Here is a 17,574-nt window from a genome sequence, read left to right as displayed (position 1 = left end):
CTAGATCAACATTGCTAAAACATTCATGTAAACTTAACGCCTAGAGGTCCAAAGATAAAATGTCAACCAGTCTCAAGTTATGACTCTGAAAACATCCTTTTTAGCTCTTCATAGTTTTATCCTTCCTACTCCTCTCTTGGCAGAGAAGAGATTCATCTCCCTTTCCTGTGACACACAATTCCTATGTTTAACTCAAAGCTTGTAATTGCTAGTATTCTATTTTGAGATGAGCAGATTGTCGGAATTGACCGATATCCCCTGTTAGAGAAGGTGCAGGAAAACAGGAATTCATGTTCTCTAGAACTAAGATCTTCTAGGGAGGAAATTCCTTCTACTGATGCGGCCAAGTACCAGCTCTGCTCTGAACTTAACGGTCTTTGCTTAGGCCACTTAGGTTATGTGGCCTGCTCAGAGGGATGCAGCTAGTGTATATCAGGAGGACTTGAGCTCAGGTCTGCCCTCTCTGAGGTGGACCATCTATTATGTCGTACTGCCTCACAAGAAGGGAATAACTGGATATTCTACATGTTATTTCTAATAAACTTGCTTTAGAAAAGTTCTGTTTAAAAATAACTGGAGAATTCAGTTTCTGGATGAAGTAAGCTGCTTTGTTTTTGTCTATCCTCACTGGAACTGACACTAAACTGTTACTGAATAGAATATTCCTTAGGTGGAAAGACCAAATTTAGCATCCACCAGCAGGTTTTAACTTCATTTACTATACACAAGGAGCATTCTGTTAAGTCACTGTGGACAGTAAGCCATGGGTAAGTGTAAAATGTCTCCTGGGAAAAAGCACGACCTCACCTCAGGGTGAGGGGAGCCAATGTCATTTGAAGTTATAGGAATTTTACGATTAGGTTTGTTGGCCGTCTCTTGTTCTCTATTTTTTCTTGGCTCCTGCCTCGCACTCAGTTCTCTGAACATTTAGCCTGTTTTGGGCCACCATCTACCAATGTTGTGGGGTTTTTTAGGGTATAATTTGCTATTATTGCTTGAAATTGGAGCTATTAACCACTCATAAGTATACTTTCTATTTAGAATATATATTTCTATGAGACATGTATGCAAAGCTAACGCAAATTACCTCATTTGACCCTCACAGCAGTTGGGGAAGAGAGCATTGCTCTTGCCCCATCTTCCATGGGGAAGAAGGCAGGAGGTGACTCCCCCACAGTCACAGTGATTTTCTGAGGTCGTATCAGAATTCCACCTTTGTTGCTATCCTTTATTTTCTCTGCAAGGTGGGCGGAGGAGGCATTATCTCTTTCCCTGAGGAAGAAATGGGGCTTAATCAAATGAGACACCATCGAGACTTGCAGCCTTGAAATGTTTGGATATGTCTCATTCATGCAGATCTAACAAGTGGTGGCAGCATCCAAGACATGATTTTGGTCTTGCGCATGGTGGTCCCGTTAATCCATTGCCTCTTAACTCTGGAAGGATTCTTCTCTGGTGCAAAAATGCATCCTTTTACTTACTAGCAGATTATACTTTTGCAGCACACTTGTACTGTAATGCTTCTGAGAAGCGGTATACATAATGGATAGCAAGTGGGCTTCAGAGACAGAAAAATCTAGGTTCAAATCCCATTTCAGACAATTCTGTCTTATGTGTCTCTGGGCAAGTCATTCCACTCAGGATCCCAGAAACCTCTCCTGACTGTAGAGTGCTGACTGGGACTAGTAGATGTCTTCTACTGCCAATGAAATAATAAATAAAAGGATAGTGCTAATTTAAGTCTATAAAAAATAGTTTGTAATCTTTAATCTCCCAAAGGCTCCCAAGGACTTCCCATCTTCAGACTTGGCAGTGCTTCTAGTTTCCACTTGGAACCTCCAGGCCTTGCCATCTGCAGACACATAGGAGCCCCTTCAGAGATGCTGCTTGATTGGTTTTCTAGTTCTTTGGGAGCAATTTGAAGGAGATTAACCAAGATTTCAATACCTCATTAGGTGACTTGGGCCGTCGCTCTCCCTTCCCTCCCTTGTAGAACTCAGCTAAATGGTTTTTGGTCCCCAAGAGTTTCTCTAGCTAAGCAGTGATATTACCTGCTGTGTATCAATAAATCAATATCAAAGACCTCCAGTGTGGCAGCACAATCCTAAGCATCGCATGTATGTATAAATACAATGAATGAAACAACCTAATCAGAAAAAGCTTAAATTTTAACCAGGGAGATGAGATACAAATATAAAAATACCAAAGCACAAAAGTAAACTCTTGGGATCCTCTAAGTACATACAAAAGAAATAGAAAATTAGGTCGTCACAAAGTGGTATTGGAGATCTCAAAACAAAGCAGGCAGCTGACCAGTAGGGAGGCTTCAAGACAAAAGATTAAATCTAAAGGCAGAGGCCCTGGATTTGCAATTGCAGTTCTGCTAAGAGGTGCTGAGGATAGAGCACTGTGTGTAGGAGCAGGGAGGTCCAAGATTAAATCCATCTCTGATACGTTGAAACTGTGTGGCCTTGAGCAAATCACTCAATCACTACCTGCCTCAGTTTATTTGACTGTAAAATAGCTAGATGGAAGAGTGCCAGGTGTGGAGATAGGAAGACTTGTCTTCCTGTGTTCAAATTTGATCTGACACATGCTAATTGCATGATCCTGGGCAAATTATTTCACCCCATTTGCCTCAAGTTTCCTTATTTGTAAAATGAAATGGTCTGACTAGATATCCCCTCAAGTTTATTTCCAGCTTCAAATTGATGTCCATGGTCATTGCCTGTCCTGGGCAATTCTTGTAACCTATCATGTCTTCCGTGAATCCACAGGAAATTATCCAATGTGCTGAGAGCTTTCCACTAGCTCTTCTGAAGTGTAAATTGTTAACTTGACTAAATTTAGAGCTAAATGGAACTTAGAAATCATCTGATTTATGTTTCAATGGAGAAGGAAACCCAAGACCTAGAAAAGTAAGTCATATGTCCAACTTCATATAGTAAGTGATGATGCTGATGTTTTGTCTTTGAGTCTCAAAGAATCCCATGATCTCAGGGGAGATGATTCCATGACATGAAGTGAATTGGATTTGAGTTGAGGGATGGAGACTGTGCTAGGTCACAGCCTCACTTTATCTTCCAGAGTCATCTGGGTCCAATGGCTAGATATGGATCAGGATGACTGGATATGTCTCTGGATGCCAGGTAGTCAGGATTAAATGACTTGCCCAAGGTCACAGAGCTATTATGTGTCAGGTATCTGAGGTCAAATTTGAACCCTCTTGACTCCAGGATTGGTACTCTATTCACTGCACCACTTAGCTGCCTAATGTAGTAAAATTTGGGGTCATATCTAACCCTAAATCCACATATTTGGGGGAAATGTTTTTAAATTAAAATCTTTTCACTTAAAAACGCATTTCACCAGGGGTGGCTAGGTGGTGCAGTGGATAGAGCACCGGCCCTGGAGTCAGGAGTATCTGAGTTCAAATCCAGCCTCAGATAATTAATAATTACCTAGCTGTGTGGCCTTGGGCAAGTCACTTAACCCCACGGCCTCGCAACAAAAAAAAATTATTTCACTCACTTCTCTCCTACACCTGAAAAGATTAAAAAAAGAAAGAGAGTCTTTGCCATATGCATGGTCAAGCAAGGCCTATTCCCACACTGGGTACATCCAAAAGTGGGCATTTCATTCTGCTTCCTGAGTCCCTCATCCTCCAGCTTCAAGGTGAATCCTTTGGAACTCTGGTAATCACCGTATAGATCAGTGCTCAAGTCTTTCCAAGTCGTTTGTCTTTACAATGTCATTATTATATAAACTTCTACCAGCTCTGAGGCCTTGCCGCCTCATGGCACTGTCATTGTCTTCTGTCTGAGCAGCAGCCTCGTTAAGTTTGGAGAGGCTTTCCCACTACACGGACTTCAGGGCAATGGAGTTTTTGGCCTGAGCAACTCGGAAAGATTAAGAACATTGCGTGTGGAGAGGGGTGGGGTTCATCTCCGTGGGGGAATGCGTTTGTACTGACAAGATAAAGGATCCATGAACCTGCAGATCTTTATATGTGTTTCTTAAATTGTTCTCAAAGAATAAGCAGATTAAGACTAAACCTTTTGTGAAACTAGATTGGGGGGACCAGGTGGAGAAAAAGACGGACCATTTCTGAGATATTGAGAGAAAGGGAAGGAGGAAGGAAGGAAAGAAAATGGAAGAACGGAAGCAAAAGATTAATGTTTTCAATGCTTTAGAAATATCTTGAGAAATAGATGCTGTTATTATCCTCATTTTATAATTAAGGAAACTGATGTAAACACTGGAGTGACTATCCAAGGTCATACGGCTAGTGCCTGAGGTTGGATTTGAACTCTGGTCTGACTCCAGGCCCACCCTTCTATCCCCCTCACTGCCTCACAGATCCACAGGCCTGCAAATTAAAAAAAATCAACATAGAATTTATAACCATTTATAAGTTACTCCTTTTATTTTCTATCCATCACCTCTGAATTTATATGTGAATTTTCCCCTTCTCATATAATTAGATACAAGAGGATATCCTCTCTCTGGTATATCTCACTTTGTCTCTGCACATTTCTTTGTATTCCTCTTACTCGGTGACCCTGAGCATCTCCTTCCTCTGTAGGTACCAGTTTATTCAGCCATTCCCCAAATGTCAGGCAAGCAAGTGAGGCTGCTCCTTGGACGTGAGTTCATTCCCCCTTCCAAATCAGAAAGCCTTTTTCTCTCATTCTAGTCTCCAAAGAAAAATACTTAAAAGGTGAAATTTCCTTTCTGAGTCAAGGAGGAATGGAAAGAACAATGGGAAACTGTATGCCAACCACCCTCTTGTGATCAATTGGATCTGCCTGAGTCAATAAGTCTGACTATTCAGCAAAAGACAGTATTTCTTTGTTACAGCCAGAGTTCCCAGCATCCACCCCTTCAGTGGTATAGGAGACTTCATTCACTCACTCACTCACTCAGCAAGCCTTTACTTATGACTTATGACATGGCGGCCACAACATTGAGCATACAAAGTCAAAACCACAGTCTCACTCCAAGGAACTTCCATGGGGGTGGAGGGGAAGATAATAGATGAAAAACGATGGAGAAGTGGGAGAAGGAATGAATATTTAATAAGCACCTACTGTGTGACTATACTGTACTAAAAACTCTATATAGAGAGCTCATTTGAATCTCCCTTGGAACGTAAATGATATTTTTATCATTCTCAGTTTACAGCTGAAGGAACTGAGGCAAATAGGGGTTAAACGATTGGACCAGAGAACCAGGAGGACATTGTACACATTAACAACACTGTGAGGCGATCCATTATGATGGACGCAGCTCCTCTCGACAGGTCAGTGATCAAGGACAATCCTGAGACACCTGCTATGGGCAGGTTCACACTCAGAGAAAAAACCATGGAGTCTGGATGCAGATCAAAGCATACGATTTTCACTTTTTAAAAAAGAAATAAAATGAAATGATTTGGCTGAGTAGCAAATGTCTGAGGCTGGATTTGGATATTGATTTTCCTTACTCCTGTCCCAGCACTCTATCAGCTTAGCCACCTAGCAGAGACTAGAACCTGGGGTGTTTCCCCCCCACAGTTAGGGAGTGGGTCATGGCTGATGATCCTGAAAAGGACACTGAGAGAGAACAATAAGACATATGATAGGAAATAAGACAGTGTCATGAAAACATGGGGAAGTGTCATATGCTGCTGAGAGGTCAAGAGGACTGAGAAAAAGCCATGGATGAGGCCAAGAAGAAATAATTGGTAACTTGAGGGAGAAGTTTCAGATCATTGCCACCCTAAGGGAGGGGGTGCCCCTGAGAGACCGGGCTCGAGTAAGACCCGCTTGGACCCCTCTTAACATTCTGTTAATATGATTAGGGTTGTCATAATAACAGAGGAGTCTGAGAAGGGAGAGGGTCAGGTCATTTGCTCGTTCCCTTGTCCAGGTTTAGTAGTGGTGCAAAATGAAATAAGTTCTTTTATTTTAGTACACCTATTTCAATATACCATCATTAATCAAGAGGTAAATATGAAACAGTTTTGTCCTCAAGGAGCTTACATTGTTTTATTTTTATTCTGAGTTTCAAATTCCTCCACCCCTCTTCCATCCATTGAGAAAACAATGTGACACTCATTTATACATATGAAGTCATGCAAAATCTATTTCCATATTAACCATGTCCCCACACACATACCCCACCCCAGAAAGCAAGAAAAAGAAGGAGAAAAACAATTTGTACACATAGGACGTGGTACTCAAGCTGTGTTTTGAAGGCGGTTATAAATTCCAATGAGTGAGGAGACTTTTCAAACTGTACAAAGCTACAGAAGATGGAATACTGCAGTTAGGGGAGAAAGCAAGTAAATAAAGTGTCCGTAAGCAGTTCCTAATGTTGGGTTTAGGGTTAATATTGTATGTTTGCTTTTTGGACACTTTTCTGACAAAATCTTGTCTGTGAGTCTCCCATTAACAATCTGCTAATTAAAATAAATATTAGCAAGGACTATATATCACCAAAAATATGCATACTAGGACCAGGCTGGGTTTATGGTAAGAATTATAAACATAGTTGACCATATTAATAATAAAATAATAAAAATATTATATTAATTTGAAAAAATATTTTATGATGCAATACCCATTCTGATAAAAAACACTGTAAAGTGTAGGAATAAATGGATGCCTTCATATGATAAGTATCTATTTAAACCAAAAGCCAGCATTATCTACAGGGGAATAAAGTAGAGACTTTTCCAATAAGATCAGTGGTAAAGCAAGGATATCTGTTATCACCATTACTATTTCATCTTGAGCTAGATATATAAGCTAGACATGAATCAATAAATAATTGAGAGGATAAACATAGGAAATAAAACAATCAATTTTATAGATAATATGATGGTTTATAGAATCCTAGAGAATCAACAAAAAACTAACGAAACAATTAATTTCAGCAATGTTGTGGAATATAAAATAAACCCAAATAAATCACCAGCATTTCTGTAAATTACCAACAAAACCTAACAGGAAGAAATAGAAGGAGAAATTAATTTAACAAAACTACAGACAATATAAAATACTTGACCGATACTAGCCAAAGCACACACAGGAGTTGTATAATCACAATTATATACCAAGATAGACTTCTAAATCAAATGGAGAAATGCTCATTTCTCATGGCAGAATCCATATAATAAAAATTATAATAGCTCAATTTTCATATTCAAAATACCAAATAATTATAGAATTAGGAAAAAAATAAAATTCCTCTGGAGGAATAAAAGTTGAAAAATTTTAAGGAAGTTCATGAAAAAAAGAGGGAGAAGGAAAAAATTGTTTCAGATCTCATAGTATAATAGAAAGCTGAAATCATCAAAACAATTGGTTATGGTAAGAAATAGATTGATTATCTGAAAAAAATTGTTTATAATATACAGAAACAAAGAAGCTCAGCAGTCTAGTGTTTTGATACACCCAAAGATCCCAAAGCCCAAATAGCAAGAACTCACCACTCCAAAAAAAAAAAAAAACCTATTAGAAAAACTGGAAAGTAGTCTGGAAGAAACTCGATATAGACCAGCCTATCATACTATATACTGAGACAAACTCTGAATGTGCACGTGTCGTAGACATAAAGGGTGACCCCATAAACAAATTAGTTGAGCTTGAAAGGAGATGCCTATTATACCTAAGATAAGTTCATGACCAAAAAAGAGATAGAGAGGTCATAGTAAAATGGGCAATCTTGATTATATAAAATGGTAAGTTTGTGTACAAGCAAAATCAATTCATCTAAAATCAGGAGAAAAGCCAGAAAATGGGGGAAAAATCTTTGCCATTTTGTGATTGAGTTCTCATATTTATATGCATATATACATAAACACATACATATGTAATATGACACATGCAACAGATTCAAATTTATAAGAATGAAATCTATTCCCTAGTTCATAAATGGTCAACATACATGAACAAGAATTTTCAGAAGAAACTCAAACTATCAGTAGTCATATGAAAAAATGCTCTAGAAAACTGTGAATTAAAACTACTCTGAGATAATCACCTTATACCTATCAGATTGGTTAGCATGATAGAAAAGAAAATGTCAAATGCTGGAAGGAGATTGAGAAGATTGGTACACTGATGTTCTGTTGGTTGAGCTATGAACTTGTCCAGTCATTCTGGAAATCAATTTGGAACTATGCCCAAAGGGCTATAAAACTGTGAATACTTTTTAATCTACTGATATGCCTGGGGAGGAAGGAAATAAACTTTTATTAAGCATCTAACTATGTGCCAAGTACCTAAGTATCCTAAGTGTCTCATTTGATTCTGTTTGATCTATATTCCAAAGAGACTAAAGAAAAAAAAAAGACATATATATATGTATATATACATACATATATATATATATATATATATATATATATATATAACTATAACAGCTCTTCTCATGGTGAAGAAATTTTGGAAAAATGAGATAGTATTCATCAATTGGTGAATGGATGAAAAAGTTATAGCATATGAAGGTGATGGAAATGCTGAAGCAGATGGTTTCAGAGAAGACTTGTATGAAATGATGCAAAGTGAAGTAGCAAAAACCAGGAGAACACTTTTTAATATTAATAACAATATTGTAAAGACAACTTTTTATTATAGAAATATATTTGTTATCATTTTAGTTGTTATTCAATTGTTTCATCTGTGTCCAAATCTTTGTAAGCCCATTCAGTGTTCCTTGCAAAGATTCTGCTGTGATATGCCATTTTATTCTCCAGTTCATTTTACAGAGGAGGAAATTGAGACAAATAGGATTAATTGATTTGCCCAGGGTCACACAATCTAGCAAATGTCTGAGGCCAGATTTGAACTCAGGAAGATGTGTCTTCCTGACTTTAGGCCCAATGATCTATTTACTGTGCTACCTTGATGCTTCATTTTAACCAAATATTAGCATTTTCACTAAATATAAATATAACCTAAGTCTAGCATTTGCATTTCAACTTAGTTCAGTATTTGACACATAGTAAATGCTTGGAACCTTGTCTAACCAGACTTAAATGTCTTATTTTTTTTTAAAGGTAGAGCTTTTTTTTATGCCATTTTATTTTCAGTTCCAAATTCATTTCCTCTCGGTTCCAAATTCTTTTCCTCCCTTCCCCTTCCCTTTTCCTAGAAAAATTAAAAGTATTACACTTATGTATATAGACATACAAAATAAATTTTCTTATTGATCATATTCGAAGAAAAATGAAACTAAAAAAGAAATTTTAAAAATATATATTACTGGGGCGGCTAGGTGGCGTAGTGGATAAAGCACCAGCCTTGGAGTCAGGAGTACCTGGGTTCAAATCTGGTCTCAGACGCTTAATCATTACCTAGCTGTGTGGCCTTGGGCAAGCCACTTAACCCCTTTGCCTTGCAAAAACCTAATATATATATATATATATATATATATATATATATATATATATGTGTGTGTATATATATATATATATACACACATATATATATATGTACACACACACACACACACACACACACACACACACACACACACATACTTATACCTATACTTGGAATCCATCAACTCTTTATCTGGAGGTGGATATTTCCAGGTGGATACCTTATCATGGGTCCTTGGAATTGTGGTTGATCCTTGTGTTGATCAGAATTACTAAGTCTTTCAAAGTTGATTATCTTTATAATACTGCTGTTGTTGCATAAGTTGTCATCTTCTACTCACTTCACTTTGCATCAGTTCATACAAGTTTTCCCAGGTTTCTCTTCAGCATTTCTTATAGTACAATAGTATTCCATCACATTCTTAACTTGATCGGCCAATTCTCCAACTGATGGACAGTCTTCAGTTTCTAATACTTTGTTACCACAAAAAGAGCTGCCTTAATAATTGTTGTATATCCGAGCTTCACTCCTTCCCACCATTTGTACATTGTTTTTCCCCATTAGATTGTAAGCCCCTTGTGGATAGGGACAGTCTTTTTTTTTTAATGCCCAGAACTTGGCACAGTGCCTAGCACTTCTAGTTTACTGCCAGTCTTGAAGGTTAGCATGCTTTTACCCCTTATATTCACTCCAACACAGTGATTCTGCTCCCTTGGCTGCTGCTGACCAATGTCCGTCCTCTCCCCAGCTCCCTTACTCCTATGTACCTCATCCCTAACTTACTAATTGTCCCATTTCAGAGGGCAGAATGGTAGGAAGAGATTGATCTGGTAGGAAGAGACTGATCTGGTGGGTCACTGAGCTCCTAATCCATAGTTAGCAAACTTTGCTTCATCTTAATTTTAGAACTTTCCCTCTGTTAATTATTTCCTATTTATCCTTGTATTCAGCTTGCTTTATAAATATCTGTTTGCATGTTGTCTTTCCTCTTAGATTATAAGTTCTCTGAGGGTAGGGATGTCTTTTGCCTCTTTTTGTATCCTCAGCACTTAGTACAAATTAGTACAATGATTGGCACTTTATTAATACATGTTTATTTTATTTATTTATTTTTAGGTTTTTGCCAGGCAATGAGGTTAAGTGGCTTGCCCAAGGCCACACAGCTAGGGAATTATTAAGTGTCTGAGGCTGTATTTGACTCTATCCACTGTGCCACCTAACTCTGTAATACATGTTTATTGATTGATCTTAAACCTCTTCCTTTTGCACTCCCATCTTCTGCCGTTGGATTCAGTTTGACTCCTTTCTGCTCCCTTTCTTCCGTACTGACAATTCTTTGTCTCATATCCTCCAACTCACTGGTCATGATGGAAGAGCAGAATATTCCTTTCTCTTGCCTGCAGGGGTCAGAGAGACTCCATCCCTTCCTACTTCCTCTAATTCTGGGTTTGGTTTGCCTTCAGGAATAAAAGGGGAAACACAGTTATTAGCTTCCCCCATTTGGTTCCCTGACCTGAACAGCTTAAGAGGCAGTCCTCTGGGGGTAGCCACCTACACCTAGAGAACTCCCCCCAGACTGAGTCTATAGTGATATGAATAACCCAATCATTCATCAATGATCAACAAAACCTCTCTCCCTCAACCCTTCTCATTCCAGTGATGCTGAACCCCTAGCTGGCATTATTTTCCATCCTTCTCTGGAAGCTCTCTTATTCCCACTCTTTCCAACCCAACCGCCACCCTCCAACATCCAATTCTCAATATAGTCATCCTTTTCACTCTACTCGCTGAAATGTTCATGCTTTTCCTTTCCCATTCATTTTCGAGAGACCTAAATCCCTCCTGATGTCATAGCATCCCCACTAAACTGTCTTTCTAGCTCTGGCTACATTTTCTCTCATTCCCCAGATTCGCTGATTGAGACTGGAGAGTTGAAAGTCTCTTTGCTCTCTATCACCATTTTCAAGTGACATTATAGTTTTTCAGGAAAGGAGGCTTTAAGGTTCACTCATTCCACCTCTGGGCATTTAAGTGGTACTTGAAATCAGGAAGACCCATCTTCATGAATTCAGATTCAGCCTCAGACACTTATTGGCTATATGACCCTGGGCAAGTCACTTCACCCTATTTGCCTCAGTTTCCTCATGTGCAAAATGACCTGGAGAAGGAAATGGTAAGCCACTCCATATCTCTGCCAAGAAAACCCTAAATGAAGTCATGATTGAAATGACAGAATAACAACAATCTATATCTACTTCCCCCATACAAAATTCTTGTGGCTGTTGTCTGTAGACCCACAGAACACACATCTTCTTTCTTGAATGAGTTAAATGCCTAGGTTTACAATTTTTCCCCCTCCCCAATGCCTTTCTCATACCACTGAACTTCAACACATATGCTCAAAGTCTGTCAATGATAGTAGAACATTTTGATTCAATAAAGAAAAATGAAGCCTTGAAGGCTTGTCTCTGGCAAAATCTTTTTCTTGGAACAGGCTAATCTCTTTACAGATTCCTTCAGAGTTATGTGGAATGTACCTACTCCCTCCACGACTCTTGGTTCTGTCTGCTTTAAAATGTAAAATAATTTGCAGATAATTGTAGGGAATTTCAGCATACTGCCTCAAACATCCTAATCCCTCGTTTCGCCAACTTCCTCATTTCTCATGAACTCCTCCACACCATCTCAGCTCCAAACAGAAATGGTCATCCATTTAATTTGCCATCACACACAAATAGACCATTTTCATGTTTGTGAATTCTGAAATTCCCTTCTCTTATGACTAGTCTGTTGTCATTTCGTGTCTCTTTCTGCCTTACAGCATCAAATTTTGTTCATTCTTACCAAGACCTCCAATCCTTTGTCCTCTTAGTTCTTTCCCAAGCTATCACCCCACCCCTTCAAGCCAACACATGCATTGGGCAGATCAGGAGGCAAGACTGAGGGTCAGGAGAGAGATTCTGAGTAAATCTGAAATCATAGGTAGAGAGATGATAAGTGAAAACATGAGAGATTATGAGATCACAAGTGAAATGTTAAAGAAGAGAAGGTGGCCCTGCCAAGGATCCTATAGGAAATCCAAAATCATCAAGATGAAGTTGTAGAAAAGAAGACTGAGACTGAGTAGTGACTCAGATCGGAGAACCAGGAGAGAACATTATGTAGCACCCCTTCACTCAAATCCAGTTCATTGGCTTGTTATGGTCTTTGAGAATGAAAGGCAAACATCCCGTATAGTACATAGTAGGTGCTTAATAATGTTTGCTTGCTCTCCATTGCCACTTCCAAATCCTTTCCCCACTAATTTCACTAAACAATTTTTCTCAAATGAGGCTCACACCATTCAGGACTTAATCCAAATATTGGTGATTCTTATCTATTGACCATTCTCCTTCCTTCCTTCCTTCCTTCCTTCCCTCCTTCCTGGGTTTAGTGACTGAGTCATAGTGTGTCTTTCCTACCCACCTCCTACCCTCATACATATCGTTACTCCCTCCAATACCCTAATCTCACAATCTCTCACTCTACTCATTTCCCCATGACCAATATTCTTCAAAGCATTTAATAATCTCCATCAATGAGAAGAGTCTTATATACATGGGCCCAACCTCAGGATGCATTAATGACAAAATTAAAAATGAGTATGCTGAAAATTTGGAACATCAAACCTATTTAACTTAAATTATCCTAAGAGTATTTTAAAATGAAAGTGGAGAGAAGATTAAAAAAAAGGAAACGAAAATAGATCTGATTGCGGTTCTAAGCCAATGATGACTGTCTGGACTTTCCACAGTTGGACCATCTAAATCATTAGTCATGACTTCCGTCCCATAGGAAAATCATCATTGGCACACTTACTAGCCATGTGACCCTGGGTAAGTCACTTAACCTTGATTGCTTCACACCCAAGACCAACTCCAGGTGTCCTGATTCATATTTGACCACTGGACCCAGATGACTCTGGAAAAGTGACTTAGCACAGTCCTCCCTCACTCAACTCCAATTTGTGTGCATGTCATGGCATCTCTTCCCTGATGCCCTAGGCTTTAAGAACAAAGGACAAAACAAACAACATCACTGGGAAATCTCATTCTGCAAAATTGAATCTGCCTGGTCCCCCCATCTCCCCAGTCCCCTCTGCATCTCTGATTAGACAGCAGCGCCATGCTTCTTTTTAAAGAGGGGGCTTAGCACAAGGTGTTTACCCATTTCCTATCAGTTTCACTGACTTTTAGCTTCTTTGAAACTCTCATCCAAGCTTCTTTGCTAGGAACCAAAACTGCACTGCAACACTTTTAAGTTTCCTTCTGAGTGTTGTCTTCCCTCATTAGATTGTAAGCCCTTTGAGGGACTGTCTGTGTATTTTGGTTTTATATCATCAGCTCTTAGCCAGAACCTGGTACATGCAGGGTGTTTAATAAATGTCTATTGACTAAGTGAAGGAAGAAGTCTCACTGAGTAACCCTGAGGGGACCAAAATAAATAGACACGGACTTTATATTGGGGGCAAAATAATTTGAAGATTTTGAGCAATAAAATCTCTATAGGAGAAGATATCAGATTAACAGGGGGGAAAATCACAGACAATATTACTATACAAAAAAAAGACAAAGTGACATCATAGTGTGTCTCTTCTACCCACTTCCTACCCTCATACCAGGGGGCTTCAACATGTATATTGATATTCCTTGTAGTACCCTTACTCAATCTACTCAGTTCCCATAACCAATACTCTTCAAAGCATTTAGTAATCAATCTCCATCAAAGAGAGGAATCTTATTGCCTCATGGATGCTAATAATTTCTCTAGAAAAAATTTTCATGGACCTGTTATAGAAAATGCTGTCCAGATATAGAGAAAAAACTCTGGAATCTGAATGCAGAGCATCCTCTGTTCACTTTTTCAAACATCTACTATATTGTTTCTTTCTCTGTCATGGGTTTCCCCCTTAATTTAGTTCTTCTTTCACAACATGACTAATATGGAATTATGTCAAACCTAATTATACATGGATAACCTATATCAGATTGCTGCCATGGTGATGGGTGAGGGAAGGGAGGGTGGTAGAAAAATGTGGAGCTCAAAAGTTTGCAAAAGAATAAATGTAGCAAACTACTTTTACTTGTAATTGGGCAGAAACAAAGCTTTGTTAAAAAATAATAAAAATCTTCATGATTGGAACTCAATATCTTACAAAAATGAATGTTGAAAACCATCTTTACATGTAACTGGGAGAAAATATTATTAATAGAGAAAAAAGAAAACTTTTCAGGAGAATGGTCTACATAAGCATCAGAGGTATCCTTGATGAGACTATAGGAAGGGAATAGGTAGAATTTGCAAATAATTTTCTACACTCATGAAATTGAGTGGAAATTGTAGAGAATACAAGATCATAGTATAATGGTTGAAAAGGATCTTAGAGGCCATCTCATCAAACGCTTTATTTTACAGATGAGAAAATTGAAGCCCAGAGTTAAATGACTTGTCCATGGTCACATTCATAGTAAAGCTAAAATTCCAAGCCAGATCCTATGACTCTGGAATCGGCCCTTTTCCCATTGGACCACATCATCAAGCCTGTTGATGGTAGATGAGCATTTGATTCAATAAAGGAAGATGAAGAGATGAGGTCTTACTTCTTAGCAATCAACATCTCCCATGCAATAGGTTAAGATCTTAATTGTTCAATTGACACCCGGGCCCTCACATTCGTACTTCTCTTTACTCTGTCCATATTTTAACATGTAAAATTATTTACAGATGATAGCTCCTAAATGTAATTAAAATTTGCCTCATTCACCCTATCCAGAAATTAAGCTCTAGGACATTAATAGATATAGCTCCTGTTCCACTCCCAATTAAGAAGCTAATCTTCTTACGTGACCATAAGGGAAAATATAATGATCATACCTGGAATGACATTTGTGCTGGGAAATCAGAATTGTAAAAAAAGTAGCAGGAACAACTAGATGCTTCATTTCTCCAATAAAAAGCTAAGTCCTGGAATCACCAAAATCACCAAACTCTCTCTCTCTCTCTCTCTCTCTCTCTCTCTCTCTCTCTCTCTCTCTCTCTCTCGGATAGGGGTAGGGAGGTGGCAGCTTATTGGGATTAAGTGATTTTTCCAGGGTCATATAGAATTCAGGTCCTCTTGACTTCAGGGCAGATGAATGCAGTCTCTTAAACATCAAAATCATAGGTGACCAAGAAGGCAATGGAGAACCAAATAGTGCGTAGAAGACTGAGAAAGAGAAGGGACTTATGAGGTGGGTCTGAACTTGTGATTTTATGAGGGGTGTGAGAAGCTGCTAATGTAGAAACTGCCTTCCCCATTGCAGATTGATATTCATCTGTAACACATAATTTAAAGGCATTCACAATCTGGCTCTCATTTATGTTCCTAATCTTTTTTTTTTTCTCCTCATTGATCATTGCTCTTAGACCACATCTGGCATTCTGTCTCCCACCTCCAAGCTTTTGCACAGGCAGTCTCCGATGCTTGGAATAGACTCCTCTTTCCTCTCTGTCTTAGATATGCCCATTTCACTCTCTTCCTCAAACGCCTTCAATGGTTTCCTTTTGACTCTTGAAGAAAATATAAGGCATTTAAAAGCCCTCTACAATCAACTCCCACATACATTTCCAAGTTTATTTCTTTTTACTCCCCTGTTCCAGTCCAATTGACTCACCAGCTGCTTCTTGAACACTAAATTACATCTCCCAGCCTCATACCTAACCCCTGTCCCCAGAATATTCTCCTTCATTGTCTCTGCCTCTTGGAAACTTCAGATGTTATCTAAACAAGAAGTAGTTTCTGATTCCTCCATTTTTCTATGCTTCCCTCCAAAAATAATACAAATTACTTCATAATTTTAAACATATTCATATATTTATTTACTTATATTTATACATAAATATGTATTATATATTAGTATATGCACATATTTAAATGTACATGCATAATGCAGATTAAATATTTACATACATTTAAATATATTTACCTAAATAAATTTGATCTATAAATTCTTAAATAAATAAGTGTATTTAAATAAATGAATATGCATGTATTTGCCTAATAACATTAAAATATGCATGTGTTAAAATATATTTATATTTGAATATGTGTAGATAATTAGATATTAAATATGTGTATATATCACATATATTTTATTTACTCATCTGTGTGCATATTGCTTCCCCCCCCTCCATATGTTAAAATCCTTAAAAGTGCAAACTGGAGTCAGCTAGGTGGTGCAGTAGATAGAACGCCGGCCCTGGAGTCAGGGGTCCCTGAGTTCAAATCCAGCCTCAGACACTGAATAATGACCTAGCTGTGTGGCCTTGGGCAAGTCACTTAACCCCATTTACCTTGCAAAATCTTTTTAAAAAAGGATAAACTGTTTCAGTTTTGTCTTTTTTTTTTCACCTGGCCTTTTTTTTTTGGTCCAGAGCTGTGATTTCACTGACACAGGGTCAGAGGAATCTTCCTCTACTGACATAAATTGGTACTAACTCTGCAACTTTTGTTTTAGAAAATTACTTGGGAACTCTGAGAGGTTGTTGTGCTATCCAGGAACACACAGCCAGTATGTGTCAGAGACAAAACTAGAACCAACCCTTAGAACCTCAAGAACAGCATTCTGTCTTTTGGGACATGTTGGTCATCATCTAGAAAATGAATGATGAGAAAAGAAAGTGATGCAAGGAGAGAAGAGCCTCACTGTTGCCTTGGGACCTACAGATTCAAACAACTCACCAATAAGCATTTGTTAAATCCTTCCATGACCATCTGGGACTGGACATTGAGAATACAGAGATAAAAATGGGCCCTGGTCTGAGGGAGTTTAGATATAGAGAAAGACAAATGCATTGGTTGGATCCTTTTTAAGAATTTAGGACAAAAATCTCCTTAATTTCTCTTCAGAGATATGATGTGTGAAATCATGGGTGTGAAATATTACATTGCTAATGGATCTGTTTGATCTCTTGATTAGTTTTGATAAACAGATTTTTTTCTTTTTTAAAAATTCTGTGCTAACATGGGGGTGATGATCAACCTTGATGGACTTGCTCATTCCATCAGTGCAGCAATCAGGGACAATTCTGGGGCATCTGCAATGGAGAATACCATCTGTGTCCAGAGAAAGAATTATGGACTTTGAACAAAGACCAAAGACTATTACTGTCAAATTAGAAAAAA

This window comes from Macrotis lagotis, chromosome X (genome assembly GCF_037893015.1).
Source record: "Macrotis lagotis isolate mMagLag1 chromosome X, bilby.v1.9.chrom.fasta, whole genome shotgun sequence".
Classification (NCBI taxonomy): domain Eukaryota; kingdom Metazoa; phylum Chordata; class Mammalia; order Peramelemorphia; family Peramelidae; genus Macrotis; species Macrotis lagotis.
This window is presented reverse-complemented; position numbering follows the sequence as displayed.